At 38.9% G+C, this 15494-nt stretch overlaps 1 long non-coding RNA gene across 1 annotated transcript; it reads right to left on the bottom strand.

Moving 5' to 3' along the window:
* Positions 1–8134: 8134 nt before the first annotated feature.
* LOC111741444 lies at positions 8135–11256 on the bottom strand. Its single transcript, XR_002781005.1, has 3 exons — positions 10312–11256; positions 9661–9739; positions 8135–8822 (listed from the first exon to the last, which is right to left on the bottom strand). It is a non-coding gene; the product is annotated as an uncharacterized LOC111741444 (long non-coding RNA).
* Positions 11257–15494: the final 4238 nt, after the last annotated feature.

Below are 15494 nucleotides of genomic sequence, written 5' to 3' on the forward strand. Positions count from 1 at the left end.
ATTTATATTACGTTCAGTACTCTATGGGAGATTGCCTTGCTCCACAACCCTGTCAATGCATGATAGTTTCAGACGTTAATATATGCCAGTTTTGTGGATATGTAATGCTAAGTCATAGTAGATTTAATTTTTATTTTTGTGATTGGTAATCAGACTGAGTGACATTTTTAATATTTATTGACCATTTATGTTTTCTTTTCCACAAAATGCTTGTGTAATTCTTTTGATCCCCCTCCTTTTTTTTAATTGATTTGCCTTTTTCTTATTGATTTGTAAAAATTTCTTACATATGCAGGATACTAATCTCTTGACAATTATATATTTAGCAAATATATTTTCCTAGCCTGTAGCTGGTCATTTCATTCCAATTATGGTGTCTTTTGATGAATGGACATTGTTAATTTTAATATAGCCAAAGTTGTCAGTGTTTTTCTCTGTGCTTTTTAATTTTTATTTCTTGTTTAAGAAAAGGTTTAGATATTTTGATATCATAAAAGTATTATCCCATATTGACTTCTAAAATTTTTATAGTTTTGTATTTCACATATGGCTCATTAATTCACTAGAGTTGATTTTTGTATATGATGCATTGAAAGGGTTCTAATTATCTTATGCATCTTATCAGTATTTGTTTTTATATGTATATGTTCAGATCTCCCATCTCACTTGTTATACAAAAGATATATTGTGGAGTGCATGAAAATGGTATTCTGAGAGATATTTATAGCCTTAATACTGAAGGCTGAAAATTAAATAGCTATGTTTCCAAATTTGAAAGTAAAAGAATAACAAAAAAATCCACAAAGGAAATAGAATAAAAAACACTATAAAGAGTAGAAACTAATTAAATAACCATCATCTAAACAATAGATCTATTAAATAGAAATCATGTTAAATAATAGAGGTTTAAGGAATGCAAAATTTTGTTCTTTGAAAAGTAAAAAAAATAGATAAACTGATCAAATTAGTTGAGGAAAAGAGAAAAGGCACAAATAAACATTAAATTGATAAAGGTTTCATAAATTCAGATGCAAAGAGATTAAAAAGATAAATGATTTTCACTAACTTTATGCTAACAAGATTGAAAATTCAGAAGAAAACGTACAAATTTCCAGAAAAATGTATATTGATTTGCATCTATCTTGTTAATTTCTCTTTGGATAATTTTGGGTTTTCTACATAAGCCAACTATATACTATGTGAATTTTAACAGTATTTTTCTTCCCTCGTTATTGCTTTGAATGTCTACAACTTTCTTTCTGGAATACCTATTAGAAGTATCTGGAACTTCTCATTCCATCTTCCATGTCTCATAACCTCTCTTTCATATTTTCATCTTGTTATCTTTGTGCTGCATTATGGACGATTTATTCACTCCTGTTTTTCAGCTGACTGTTTTATATGATAATTTAACTATCAATTGAGTTTTTAATTTGAATGAATTAATCTTTTATTTCCGGAAGTTCAATTTGGTTCAATTTTATTTCAAATCTGCTTATTCTCTGCTCATGTTTTCCTTTTGTTTCATTATTATTTCATTTTATTCTTTTGCCTCTTTAATCATTTTAAACATAGTAATGTTTATAATCTCTTTCAGGGTATTCAATTATCTATAGTTCTTTGGGTACTAATTTTGTTGATTATTGAGTCCTTTGATTCATCCTCATTTTCTTGTATGGTTTTTAATATTTTATTGTGAGCTTACCTTAAGCAGTGATGGTCTTCCTTGTGGGAGCCCTGTGTACCCTAGATTATGGATTTGCCCTGTAGCGTGGATTTACATTTGGTTTTTGCAAGGGTCCCAGAATTTTCATGGACTTTGACCAAATTTGTTTTTTCTTGCCCCAATTTTTTGTTAGTGTGTCTGCTGAGAATTCTTATGCTATAAAGCTAGTGTAAAATTAGATCCTACACCCAGGCTTTGGATTTTAATTTCTCAGAAGAGAAGTTTCTTTTTCCTTCATACTCAAACCTTGAATATTGCAAAATTCTTTGCTCTTTTTCTTTGCTGGAATTCTTTTTTAGTGCCATTTTTATTGACTAAGCAACTTTTTTTTTAATTCATCCTCTTCCAGATATTCATCTTGAGTGGACCCAAAGGCATCTTTTGTGTCCATGTGATGTTTATACCTAACTCCCATTCTCCAGGTGCTGGTTCTGTTAGCTCAACCTTATAGCTCTAGCCACTGGAGGACTTCCCTTTCCTCTTTCTTGGCTCAATTATCTACTTTAAAAAACACGATATATTTGTGTGTTAGTAATTTATTTTATTTTATTTTATCCAAAATATCTATGTATTTATTGCAGGAGGCTGCCTACGTCACTCCCCCATGTTTCTGGAACCAGAAGTTCTAGAAAAAAATCTTGATTTATATCCAAATTTAGATCTACTTTTAAATAAATATTCTTTGTTGAGTGCGATTACAGATGATTTTAATTTTCTATTAAATTCTTCCTTTTATTGTTTAGACTTTGTACAACAAATATAAAATAACTATTATTTGAAAATGTTATAATATTAATTTTGAAAAGATAGTTTAATGAAAACTAGATTAGAGTATCATATTACTGAATAGTTCAGAAATTATTTTATTCTCAATTGTCTGTGTTAAGCAGGGGAGAGGTGACAAAGTTCTAAATTATTTTATATTTGACTTCAGAATGCATTACAGTGAAATGTCACTGATTCAGGCTAAATGAGAGAAGTGAATCCAAGTCAGTCTAAAGAATGAATATTTTTAATGCCTTTTAAAAATTTCTTCAAGTAAATGCAATAAGTGGAACAACCAATGTCAATTAAGAAAGGTCCTATGTCGCATAATAAACAGATATAATAAAACAACTATATCGGTTGTTTTATGCTTCTGAATAAAAAAATATTTCCCATTCCCATGTCTACTCCTCAATCCTTGTATTTACAGTTACTGTTAAGTTCAAGTATCCTTGAGTTTCTCGGACTGATAACTTTCTAAATGTCTAAGGTCTTAATTTACGAATGATATTTGTTTGTTTCTGGGTCTATCTGGGGGTGTAGGCTGTGTCTTGCGGGTGGGAGAGTGTGTCCATGTGTTCGACGGAGACTATTGGGCCAGTGGGGGGAAGAGTCTGTGCCTAATGATTTTTAATTCTCTTTTACTCTTTCAATGAATACATTTACTTAAGCCTGGTCCCTATTCAAATGATCATTAGTTCTAAATTACTGAGGCTCAAATAATGTTTTTCTCTAAATGGTTTGCCAATATGTATGTACGAAAATTTTTAAATTTGGAGGTTTTAAAAAATCTAATTCTATAGTGGAAGGAAAACAGAAAATATTCCCCACAAATACTGTGTCAGTACATCACCCAGTATATTATCTGAACATTTCCCCCATGATCCCTGCTTCCTTCAGAAAGCCTTTACAATAAATTTTATTAAAACGAATTCTGTATAGAACAACAGAATGAGCCAGTATAAAAAAAGTGTGTAAGACAGTTTCTCATAGTGGACTTTAATTGGAATATAAACATCTCTTTTCTAGATGTTACAGCTTTCCTAAGATCTTAAGAGAATTTTTAGTTTTTCTTATAGAAGGAAAAGAAAAAAAAAAAGGAAAAAAAAAAAGGAAGGATGGGAGAGAATGAAGGAGGGAAGGATAAAACCTAATAAAGTTTTGCCACATATAAATATATTTCTTTATAAATCTAGCATTTCCCATTCCAAATTATTGGTAGCCCTGAGCTAGGAGAGGTAAGAAAGTGGTTCCTATGTGTGTTTTGAGTATGCATGAAAGGGTAACTACAGTAGACAAGAATAACTTGGCAGTGTTTGACCTTGGAATTTGACCTATTGATTGAGTTGGGCAAAAACTACAGAACCCAACTCAGTCCGGGAAATAGGGAGAGGCGCAGCAGTTCAGGCTTCACCTTGGATCTGGAGAGTGTGGCCACTGGCCACAGGACTTCCCTAAAATGTGGAGTAGCTGGAGACCCCACCCCCTCGCCCAGTTTAGAATCAGACATACCCGTGTCCAATCCCACATTCTCTATTTACTGGTTGCATGAGTTTAAGCAAGTCATTTTACTTTATAATTTTTCAGGATCCTATCCATATACCTACCTCATAGGCTCTCCATGAAGATCAAATGAGATGAGGCATGCAGAGCCCTTTGCACCATGCCGTCCATACAGCAAGCACTCGTTTACCGCTGGCTGCCACTGTTCTTACAGTTACTCTAGTACCTGTGATCCAGGCAGGCAGGCAGGCAGCATCAAATAACATTATCAGCTGGTTACCAAGGCCACAGCAATGAGCCAAGAGTTGAGGACCAGACTCTAATGCTAGGAGAGGGTGAAAGGATTAAACTGCCGTAGTAGTAGGAACAAAGCAGAGCCCCTGGCCCAGAAGGACAGAGTAACAGGCAGGATTCAATGGCTGGGACCAAATCCCAGGAAAGAAGACAGGATGTGGTTAACAAAATTGGTGGGCAGAATGAAGTCTGATCTCAGCTGCAAGGCACAGCATAGACCTGGAAAACCAGCAGCAAAAGGGAATGGATGTCCAGTCTAAAGCAGCTGGCCATAGCTTTTAAAATCTATATGGCACTCCACTCCACCCCAATTAGCTGATGTCTGGACCTTGAGCCAGAGGGATCTATACCTGCTGGAGAAGACAAATGGACATTTTTCAGTTTTAGTTTTATTCATTTTTGAACATATATTTATAATTCAAAAGTCAAAACCATTATGGAAAGGTATACACAGGAAGTCTTGCCGGGAGCCAAATGAACACTATATATATGTTTCTGCAAAACTTACTTAAAACTTTCTAAAACACAGAAATTAAATCAGATCCTGACAAAATAATACAATGCCACGTCTGCATATCACATAATAGCTAACATCTTATACTTGAATTTTAAAAAATTAGAAGCGAAATCAAAGTATCTGGAAAACTACATCTCAACTCAGCTATCCTTAGCCTAGTTTTAGATCAATCATGCTAATATATTTTATTGTAATACAAAGAAATATCGAATATCTATAATAATTTTAATAATCATGAACTCTTTGGAATTCTAGTGAGATTTTACAATAGTATATTTTAGTTATAGCAGTTTTTAAAAAATCATGTCTGTAGTGGTCATGAAGTCTTTTTTTCATGCTAGTTAAAAGTGTATGCTCCTCTCCACAAAAATTCCGTTTTGCCCACGTTGTTCCAGACATCTTCCCCGACCGTGGTAGCTGAAAGTTACTGAAGCATCACTATAGCTGTTTCTAGGTCTTTGGCCCTTGTTATGCAGACTGGACGACTTTGCTTTCACAGTGTCCCAAGGCAGAATTCCCCCTTTGTGAAGTAGGGCCCCCGAGGAGATCATGCTATTGGATGTCCTCAGCTCCCAGAGCAGAATGTTGAGGCGCTTGTAGGAGGGCGGTTGTCTCACTTTTGGATTCCTGCACCAGCCACCACAAGGCACCAAGTGCCTTCAGATAAGCAGTGTCTGGCACTCGTCTTGCAATAATATGGTTCTAACAGGTGATCTGAACTCACCGACCACATCCTCATGTGAGGATTTGGCTCAGTTTCCTTAGAATAATGGATTGATCACTAAGGATACATCCTCATGCATAGGGACTTGGGGTTGATCAGGAAGTGTCTGAGGAGCTCAACTATTTCAGTCACGTTGGAACCACGCTCCGGAGAAGGGGGCATTTCCTTATTATCACTCCAACTGGTTTCAGAGGTCATTCATTCATTCATTCATTCAACAAACGCTAATGGAGGACTAGGTCTTGCGTTAAGCCCTGTAGATACAAAAATGGGGGTGCCCTCCCGGAGCACTCAGACTAGGGGTAGAGACATAAACATTCATAAATATAATACGGGCTAAAATAGTGATGCCTACAAGTTGGTTTCATAGCTCAGAGGTGACTCCTCTATCAGGTAGGTATGTGGGAACTATGATCAGGAAAGCTTCATAAAGGGAGTGACTGTTGGCCTGATTTTTGAAAGATAGTCGCTTGACCAAGCAGTAGGAAAGAGCATAGAAAGTAACCGAGGTAAAGATGTGAGAGAGCCTGGTGGGGCAGGGGAATTAGAAATGGTATTCATCAGAGACAGCATCCCAGAGCAGACAAGAAGTGAGTCAGACACCAGAGGAAGTGGCTGACGTTCAGGGCAGTGACGTGCACGAAGGCACAGAGAGGAACAGGCAAGGTGTTCCAGGGCAGAGAGGACTCCTCCATCTTGACCAGAGCAGCACTGTCCCCAGGCTCACCGTGGTGAGCTGGCTGGCCACAGAGAAGGGAGCCCTGAAAGAAAAGGAGTGGAAGCACCTCAGGGTGGGGGGACTGATGACTATGAGGAAAAGAAACTGGTGAAGGAAAAGAGAAAACACAGAGGAAACTTCGGGCTATTATGGTCTCAGGGAAGTCAGAGGAAGGGAAAAATAAAGAGCCATCAGAGTAACTCCCAGCTGGTTCATTTGCCTCCTTGTGAGGTTAAGGAAGTTGAAGTCTCTGCTGGTGTGAGCTGCTTTCAGGTCAAAGACTCTGTCATGTTTTTGAAACTCCTATCCCACCTACACCCCTCAGTCTTTTCATTCTTTCTAGGCTTTTAGAAGACCTTAGCTGATCTAAATAGACCTCCCACCCCAGCTCTCATAAGCAGTAGAATCGAAATCACAGAACACTGTGTTTCAAATTTCAATCTAGGTACTTCCTAAAGATTGAAGCAGAGGAGAGCCAAGAAAAGACAAGAGGGTCTTTCAAGAAGAAAAAGCTCATTAGAAACCATAGATGGAACTTATCCCGTGGTCAGGTGAGGTGAGAGATCAGAATATGGCAGGGATTGTGAAATAAAACGAGGCAGGTAGATCAACTGTCCAGGCAATTTATCCATGGCAGGTCAGCAAGAAAGGTTATTCTAAAGTTTTAACCTTGAACCTAAAATTTTTACGACTTCCATGAATTCTCTCGCATTAGTAAGATGGTCTAGCCTAGTTAATGATAAATATGTCAAAGGATCAATTACAATTTGCAACATTTTTTTTTCAGACCAGTGATGTTTCTAGTAACAGTGTATCTGTCTCGAGAAGTCTTTATTATTCTTCTCTCATCCCTCCCTCTCCTTCTTTTTCTCTTCCACGTTCTTTCTTCTTTGTCCTCTTCTCCACTGCACCTACCCTGAATGAGGCAAATTCTCAATTCCATGTACCCGCATGTCCTTGTCATTGAATCCGAAGGGGCCCACACGGCCCCAGGAGCAGGGCGGGAGTCCTGGAGGCCAGCAGCCCCCTTGATTTCTCCCTTCCTTCCCATCTTAGTACCAGCATTCATCTGTTGTGTAGAGGATTCTGTGTTTTATTATCACCTTCGAAGTAAACGTGCTCTATGTCATCCACTGTCCTATCTAGCCACAAGATCGTGGGATGAACTTGGCCTGGAAAAGCACCCCCAGACTGCATCTCCTTACTTCCCCTCTCCTGAATCAGTGCCTAGCTTGATCTACCATGGGCCAACCACAGCCATGATAAATCCTGGGAATGGGTTGAGGATCTACAAACCTGAACTGTTAGGATAGAAAGAAAAACATCTTCAATCTTTAGATATGTTTTCTTTTTCCTACTTTCATACGTTAATATGCAGGGCTGTTTGTGAGGGGGTATTGTGCAGTAAACAGAGCTTGTCCCTGCATCGCAGCCACCCTCTTCACTGCAGTCTGTGGCTTCATGTCATCTTCTGCATCCAAGTAGGCCTTCAGGAATGGATCCAAAATATATTCATAATAAGGTGTAAATGACTGATAAAAGCTTACGATATTACTCGTTAAAGCATATTTGTATGTTGACAGGGCTCAAAGCCTTTAGAAAAAGGAATAAATTCTAAATCTTTAATGGAGAAATTTTAATTAGGTGGCAGGAGAATTGTTAGGGTTGAGTGGAATATACCTGGTTTCCCCAAAATCATACGGCAGACACGTATTTTATTTAGAAATTAAAACACACACAAAATTTACCTATTTAATCCCAGGCAATATGTTAAATGCTTTACATATACTCTCTTATTTAATTCTTACTCCCCCCCTCGCCCCCCCCACCCCAAAAAAGAAAATCATTCAGGATAGATATTTAGAGTGGAGCGTATATCCTGCTACACAGCAAAGTTAAAATCGCCAGAACTCGCACGGCCCGTTGAATGTCACTCCAACTTCTGCACACCAGGAAGCACAGGAGGGAAAAAAACCCTTTTCATGTGGTGGCAAGCAGCCTTCCTGCCTGCCTCCTGGGTTGCTCAGTTAAGGAATGTATAAGGCTTTAAAAATCTTTTCTCCTAAGTATCTTAAAAAGCCTTCTTCGTCATCTTTGTTTTTCTCTGAACTTCCCAGAGTCTGTGTATGTCATTCCCATAATGATGTACCCCAAATAAAACACAGTGGCCTAGTCTATTTTCATTTTTCAGCCTATGCAAGATATAAAAAATAAACAGCATATGGTGAAAAGTTAATGAGATTTAAAAAAATAAGTTCACTTAAAATAATCCATGGGCTTTTCTACATGTGTTCTTGGTCTGATTTCAAAAACCACAGGAGATTTTACTATGCTTTAGAAAAGGGTGAATATTTGCATTGTTTCTGTTGGGGCCAGTGGGAAACCAATTTCGGAGAATCAGCTCTAATAATCATGTTGTTTATAAACAAGTACCATGCCAAACTCGTACAGACCAAACCTTACTGCGACGTGCTCTAGCATTAAACACGTTCAAAGCAACTCTTCAACTCTCTTCAGTTACAAATGTCATGACCACATGATGTTCCTTTAGCCAACAAGAGGAGTGAAGTCTTACCTAGAGAAGAAGATGGGAAATCAGACAGCTTCTGAGGGGAGTAACCCTCTGTGTGCCTCAGAATGTATGTTACCATAATAGGTAGAACTGACCTTTTAAGAAGAATTTCCTATAACTTTGAAGTCAATAAAAAAAGAAGTCAGGAATTCTCTCTTTATTTAAACAAGTAGCCACATAAAAAGCAACTGTAGCTTAAGCTACATCACTTACCTGCATTGAAAGAAACAATTCATTTGAAAATGCACCTAAATAATTTTATTTGCACTTTTGTGTTCAGCCTCAAAGTTCTCTTGACGATTAAGCACTAAAAGCCCACACCGTGTGTGTCCAGTATTGTTCTGAGCATTACGAAAGATATAACAGAAGTAGAAGATAGGGACTTTATCCTTAAGGAATCAATAATCCAGCCAGAGAGATGTAAGGTCTTCAATAAAATAAAGAATTGTATCAGTCACTTCCCTTGTGCCTGACATTGTGCTAAGAACTTTGCTGAGATTGTTTCATTTAATCCTCAGAAGCCCAGTGACGTAGGTGCTATTATTTTTCTGTGTTTTATATGGGAAAAATAATCAAGACTTGAGAGGTTTACAGAAATCTCAGAGTTGTGAGAATTATATGAAAAACCATAATGTACCATATCAGGTTTAGATTTTGTTTCCTACTCGAAAAAGAGAAAAAGAAAAAAAAATCCCAAAACAAAATAAAGCAAAAAAGGACAACAAAAACAAAAACAAAAACCCAGGAGCTTACACAGAAGTTTATTTTTCTCTCTCACAAACTAAGTCCAGATAGTAATGCAGCCAGCACCGCAGCTCCCCTTAAACACATGCACACCTACCTCTGAGGGATCCAGGAAATGTAGACTTTTTCTTCTTACAGGTGGTCATGTGCCCAGTTAAAACTTGGGGTTTCTGTTACTAAAGGTGAGGAGAACAGATGTTGGGTTAGGCAAATTGTTTCTCTGCCAAAATGCTGGGCACAGGATAAACAATAAATGTTCAGTCATAATAGTTATAAAATCAAAGTGGCTTCCATGTGGCTTGGTTTATTGATTAAATGCAACTACTTCTGCCTGAGTTTTCCCCTTTTCTAGTCTAAGGCCTATCCCCGAATAGGGATCTGAGTGAGAAGGCGGGGCCCTCGAGGTGCTCAGAACACTGGGAGCATCGACTGCCAGGGGCGTGCCTCTCCTTTTCCAGACATGCCAGGTGGTTTGCCCTAAGGTTTGCACCTGTGGAAAAGTAGCCAAAAGCCAAGTCATGACGCCAAACAAGGACACTGTCCAGGCCCAGGAATTTCCTAACCTAGGCTTCTGCTTTCTTCCTGTGCCCCTTTTCAAGGACTGCAGATGATAGCTCCACATTGTGGTGAACGAGAAGGAGCGGGGCAGCCGCATTGGACAGAGGTGTCCTTTAGATCAGCGACAAGCAGGACACCCTTGGTGCTGTGCAAACAGGAGGCCTGGGGAAGGGAGCTAGTTGAAACTCACGAGTTGGTGGTCTTGACTCATTGGGTTCATTTGTTTCGAAGAGTTTTCCATGGAACATCTCCATCTCCCAAATTCCTAGGTAAGAGAGAAGGCTCTCAGGCCACACAATATTCACACTGTAGGGATCTGAGGAGTTGCCCTCAGCTTCTTAAAATACCTAAGCTGTCGTTGGGTCTAAGATTCTATTATGAGCAGAGTTTGCTTATTAGAGTGGGGGGTGGGGGTGGGGCAGCCGGGTAGAGAAAACCAGATAGGATAGATGGACAGGGTCGAGGGCACAGGATGGTGGGGACAAAAGCTGGAGTTTCCAGCTCCTTGATCCACTGGTTCGAGCCAGGAGGAGGTGGGAAGGACAGTGAAGTGAGAGGTAGGGCCTTGATCCTCCCATTTCGTCACCCCCCGCTCTAAGCTATGAGCAAGTCCTTCCGTGCTGTCTCCTTGCCGTCTCTCCCATGGAGGGCCGCTTCAAGCATGCACGGTGCTTTGTGCAAATTAGGAGAAGATACTCTGTCATCCAGGGGACTCAGTCCTGTGTCCAGGACTCAGTGAGTGGCAAGTTAAGGCCCTGGCCCCCACTCATCTCCTTGGCTGGGAGCCTTGAGCATTCTTAAGGGGCGGAGGCTCTGTGAATCTCCATCCCTGGGGGCCTCCTGCCCCTGTCCACCCTGTCATCTCTTGTCTCTCACTTGGACTGTGCTCCATCACGACAGATAACGAGGAGAGCCATGTTCAAAGAGTCTCAAATTTAGACTTTGCTATTGTTGCCAAGAAAGACTATACATTTAGTCCTAAAGATATGATGACTAGATGCAAAGATGTTCCTTGTATTATTTGTTTTTAAACTTGTGATCTATTAACAGACCACACAGCCTGTCGGGCACCATGAATTAAAAAGTGAGTCAATCTTAGAGTTATTCTGTGAAAAGCACACATGCATTGTGTTTTCGAGGCAGACTAGATTACATTTAAAGATAAAAACTTTACAATAAACTAATTTTTATGATCCTCTTTTATTATTTCTCAATATAATAATATACCAGGAGCCTCGATAAGCGAAGGTGGCCAGGCACCCTCGGACCAAGGCAGGAGCCTCCTGGGACCTCGTCCCCATTCTAACTCCTGTCTGCTCTGGCTCCACCTCCCTTCCCAGCAGCCAGGGGTTCCTGTGACAGCCCAGATCCCATCATGTCAGCCCCCCTGCTTGAAAGCTGCAGTTACTTTGCGCTGCTCCCGGAATAAGAGCCCTGACTGCATTGGGCCTGCCAGCCCAGCATGGTGGCCGCTACCTCCGCAGCCGTGCCCGGCCACCTGCCCCACTCTGCCCCTTAGCCCTGCTGGCCTCCTGCAGTCTGGGTCGCCCTTTCCCATCTTCCCCCGGGGAGCTTCTCCTCACTTTCTAGCCCCAGCCACATTTCCTCAGGGAAGACTTCCCTCTGGCCCTAGCCTGCGTCAGATTTCTCCGTTTATCTCCCTCATAGAATACTGTATCTTTCCTTTGGAGCATGTTATTGCTGCACAGTGATACATCTATTAGTGTGATCATTTGATTAATGGCTAGCAGGTACACTCAACGTGGCAAGTTCCTCTTTATTTCTCACTGCTGGCCACAGAGACTCGCATGGGGTAGAACGGATGAAGGGGAGGCCACCTCTTCAGCTGCTTTGTGTGGGTTATGCTTTGGAAGGGGACCCTGTCACACATGATCCTTGAGAAAACAGGTCACCAGCACCACAGAGAGAAGTATGGCTCAAGAGGAGACATCTGAGGGTCAGAGATGCTAGGTATGGCCCACTAAATTTTCCATCCTATAGTAACGTGTCACAATGTGGAAATTTAAGTGAGGGAGAGAAAAAAAAATGTTGAACAACTTGGGCATTTTTAGAGGAATACATTGATTAGCAAATTCTTCAATGGAACTGTCATTTTGTGTACGATATTTAAAATCAAAAAGCACATAACCAAGAACAATCAGACAGCTGTCACTAATTTACCCGTAAAGGTGCCCATGGATTCTCTTAATTAGAGACAAAGTAAGTGAATATAAGCGGGGTGAAATAAAAATCATAAATTTAATACATTTATTCACGTAAGTTATTGTTTGGAATTTATTGTGCTTGAAAAGTAATTTCATTTTAGACGTTTATTATGAAGCAATTAATCACATCTGAAAAAACCAAGAACGCCCTCAGATAAGTTACTGAGAACTTACCAGAAAATCGAGGCGACTAGCCCTTCGAATGGCTTCCTTTTGTATTCTTATTATTCATAACCTCAAATATGTTTACTTCCCAAGTTTTACATTTTCGAGGAACTAGAGTTATCTATAAGGTGCCTTTATCCAAGCAGCTGGTTATCAGTGATAGAAACTGAATAGATTATATGTATGACATGATATAATTATAGGAGAGAATATTGAACTATACTAATAGGTACTCGATAAGTGATTTTGATGATGGCAAAACGAATGAGGACGATACTGAGAATAAAAATGAAAGAAATGCCATTGAACACACATTTTGTCTAAAAGTAACAAAAAATTTCTAAACTGGGCTGTAACAAAAAGTAATGATTACACATCATTCAAAATGTGGACAGTCTAGTGTAAGATAAAAAGTACAATGTTCTAAAAATGTAATAAGGTGTTTCATTTATTTTGCTGGTGTTATTTTGTTTCTAGGGACTTTGGAGAGAAATTGTAGTAGTTTAACATTAAATTTGATTTAAGGTCTTGAAGTCCGGCTCCAGCAGTGGTGGGTTCCCATTGTCAAGTAAAAGCCATTCGAGGTCGAGGATTAGGGCAAGGTGCCCGCCGATGGCAGCCAACAAGGCACAGCCGCAGGAAAGCTGTTGAGAGGGGAAGTCTGAGGCTGCTTCTTAACTGGCCAAGTCCTCCATGATGTTTCAGGGTAATTGTTTATCTCCCCTACTGAGGACAGGACCAAGGTAATAGTTATTTAATTCCCAGGGCATGTCATAAAGTAAATTCTCGATAAGTTTTTTTGAATGAATAAGTGTTTTCCCTCATCCAGGTTTATTATTCCCACTATAATATTTTTACTAAGTATAACAATGCTAATGATGGTCAGAGTCCCTAACTTATTTAAATTATTTTTGCCTAGATTTTTTTTCAAACCCTAATTGTTTTGCATCTTACGCCTATAGGCCACTGTTAATTTGCATAGTTGTTTCAAATCAAGTGCTGTATCCCATATCTTGCACTTAGTTATTCACTGCTAACATCTAAATCAGAGAAGTGAAAAGGACAATTGTTTAGTGCTTTTTAAAGTCCCTGACCAAGATCAGTAGGGAAATCCCATTAGCTCCATTCATCGCATTTCTCATAAATCTAAAAGGAAAGCAAGTATCCAAAGCCTTATTCTTTAATAGTTCTTATTTGTAAAACCTTGACAGGGCTTTATTCTAAATTGCTTCCAAATTATGTAAAGAATACTGAGAAATATGATGGGTAGTGAATCGTGATAGTTTCAGTTATCGAATAAATAACCAGAACAGAAAAGGGGGACTAATCTGAAAGCAAACAGTGTGATGGGCTCTGATGAGGCAAAGAACAGAACTGTGGCGTCTTAAACTACCATCTGGCTAAATCCTCTTTCAGTGGGCAAGTCAGACAGTCCCTTTATTCAGGGCCTTAAAACTTTTGAAAAGGAACAGTATTTGAATATTAATTTTTCATATAGTTAAAAAAAAAAAAAACCCATTAAACTCTTTCTGTAGCCAAAAAGGAATGTTTAACAAAATAATGGATAATCCTCTGGCTAAACACGAGGGCGTGGGGCAACGTGTGGGTGGGAGGTCAGCTGTAGGCGCAGCGTGGCCACTCAGCAGCTTCCCCGCCCCTCACCTCCAGGGCTGCTTTGTGGCTGGAGCGTCTTATTAGAGTTGTCATCATGGTTTGAAATTTAGGCAAGAGGACTAAAAATAAGGAATTAGGAAAAATGAACATGGTGATTTCTACTATTTTTTTTTAAAAAAAAAAAAAAAGAAAAACAATAATGTTGAATTGCCATGTAGGGTAACTGAGGCAAGTGACAGTAGAAATGATAACCCATAGTTCAAACTGTGCTTTTGTGAAACGTGAACCTATCTCATCACTTTCTGACAGACCCCCTGACAATTGCAGTTTTGTTTATTAAGTCCTGGATTTTTAAAATGAAACTAGGAGAGGCTTTAATTTTGTTTTCCTGGGAGGATGTGTTTGAAAAGTGTAAGTTGAATAAATAAGAGCCCACCACTTATCTTCAGCAAGATGCTTTTTAAAAGGTATTTCAGCAGTCTCTGTGGTTTAAAATACAAAACCCAGTCCTGCCGGCTTTGTGTTGTGCTTCTCTTACAGACTGCAGTGCCTTCTGTCTGCTTCAGGGTGTGGCATCTGCCACTGGGGAGGAGAAACTGGCATGTGTCTCCTTTTAGAGCAGACTGATTTCATTGTGCTGGGGGCCTCTATTTCAGAGCCTCTTGGTTCCCAATCTTTGAGATGACTTGCTGAAGCAAATGGAATTCAAAGACATTTTGACTTGTGTATCTATACTTTTTATAGGTTCATAATTTCTCTATATGAAATAGTATTTTTAAGAAATGGGTCAAAACTGAACTTGGTGACTCATTTTCGCTTTTAAATTTGTTGTTAAAAATAAGCATATGGCTACACTTGTATGAATTGACTTGAATATATTTTATCAACTTGAAAAAATGCACTTTTATGATTGTATGTATATATTTGGTTTGGCTATGTTTAAAAGTATAAATATGTGATTTCAGAATATATGTATATACCCACATACACAAAATAGACATATATTTATATTTGCATATGAAAAAACTAAACATTCAAGTTATGTGGTATAATGTGTAATTAGTATGTACTGTATTTGAATATATAAAAGGAGAAAACCCAGAAGAAAAATGTCAAAAAAAGGCTCACTAACAAAGATGTAGTATTCTCTTGGCAAAAAACTGATGAATGATTTGGCATAAATTCACCTTTTAGTTGTTACTCTCTCTTATGCAGGATGATATAACCCTATTTTCCAGTTGTTTGCATAGAAATGCAATTTGTTGTTTCTACACTCTGTAATGACCCTTGGGTGTGCATCTGATTCCCCTCCCCCCTCAGTCACCTGTTTTTCCCATCTATTCTTTTCTATTTAGTCAAGTAACATATT

Source organism: Pteropus vampyrus, unplaced genomic scaffold (genome assembly GCF_000151845.1).
Source record: "Pteropus vampyrus isolate Shadow unplaced genomic scaffold, Pvam_2.0 Scaffold78, whole genome shotgun sequence".
Lineage (NCBI taxonomy): Eukaryota > Metazoa > Chordata > Mammalia > Chiroptera > Pteropodidae > Pteropus > Pteropus vampyrus.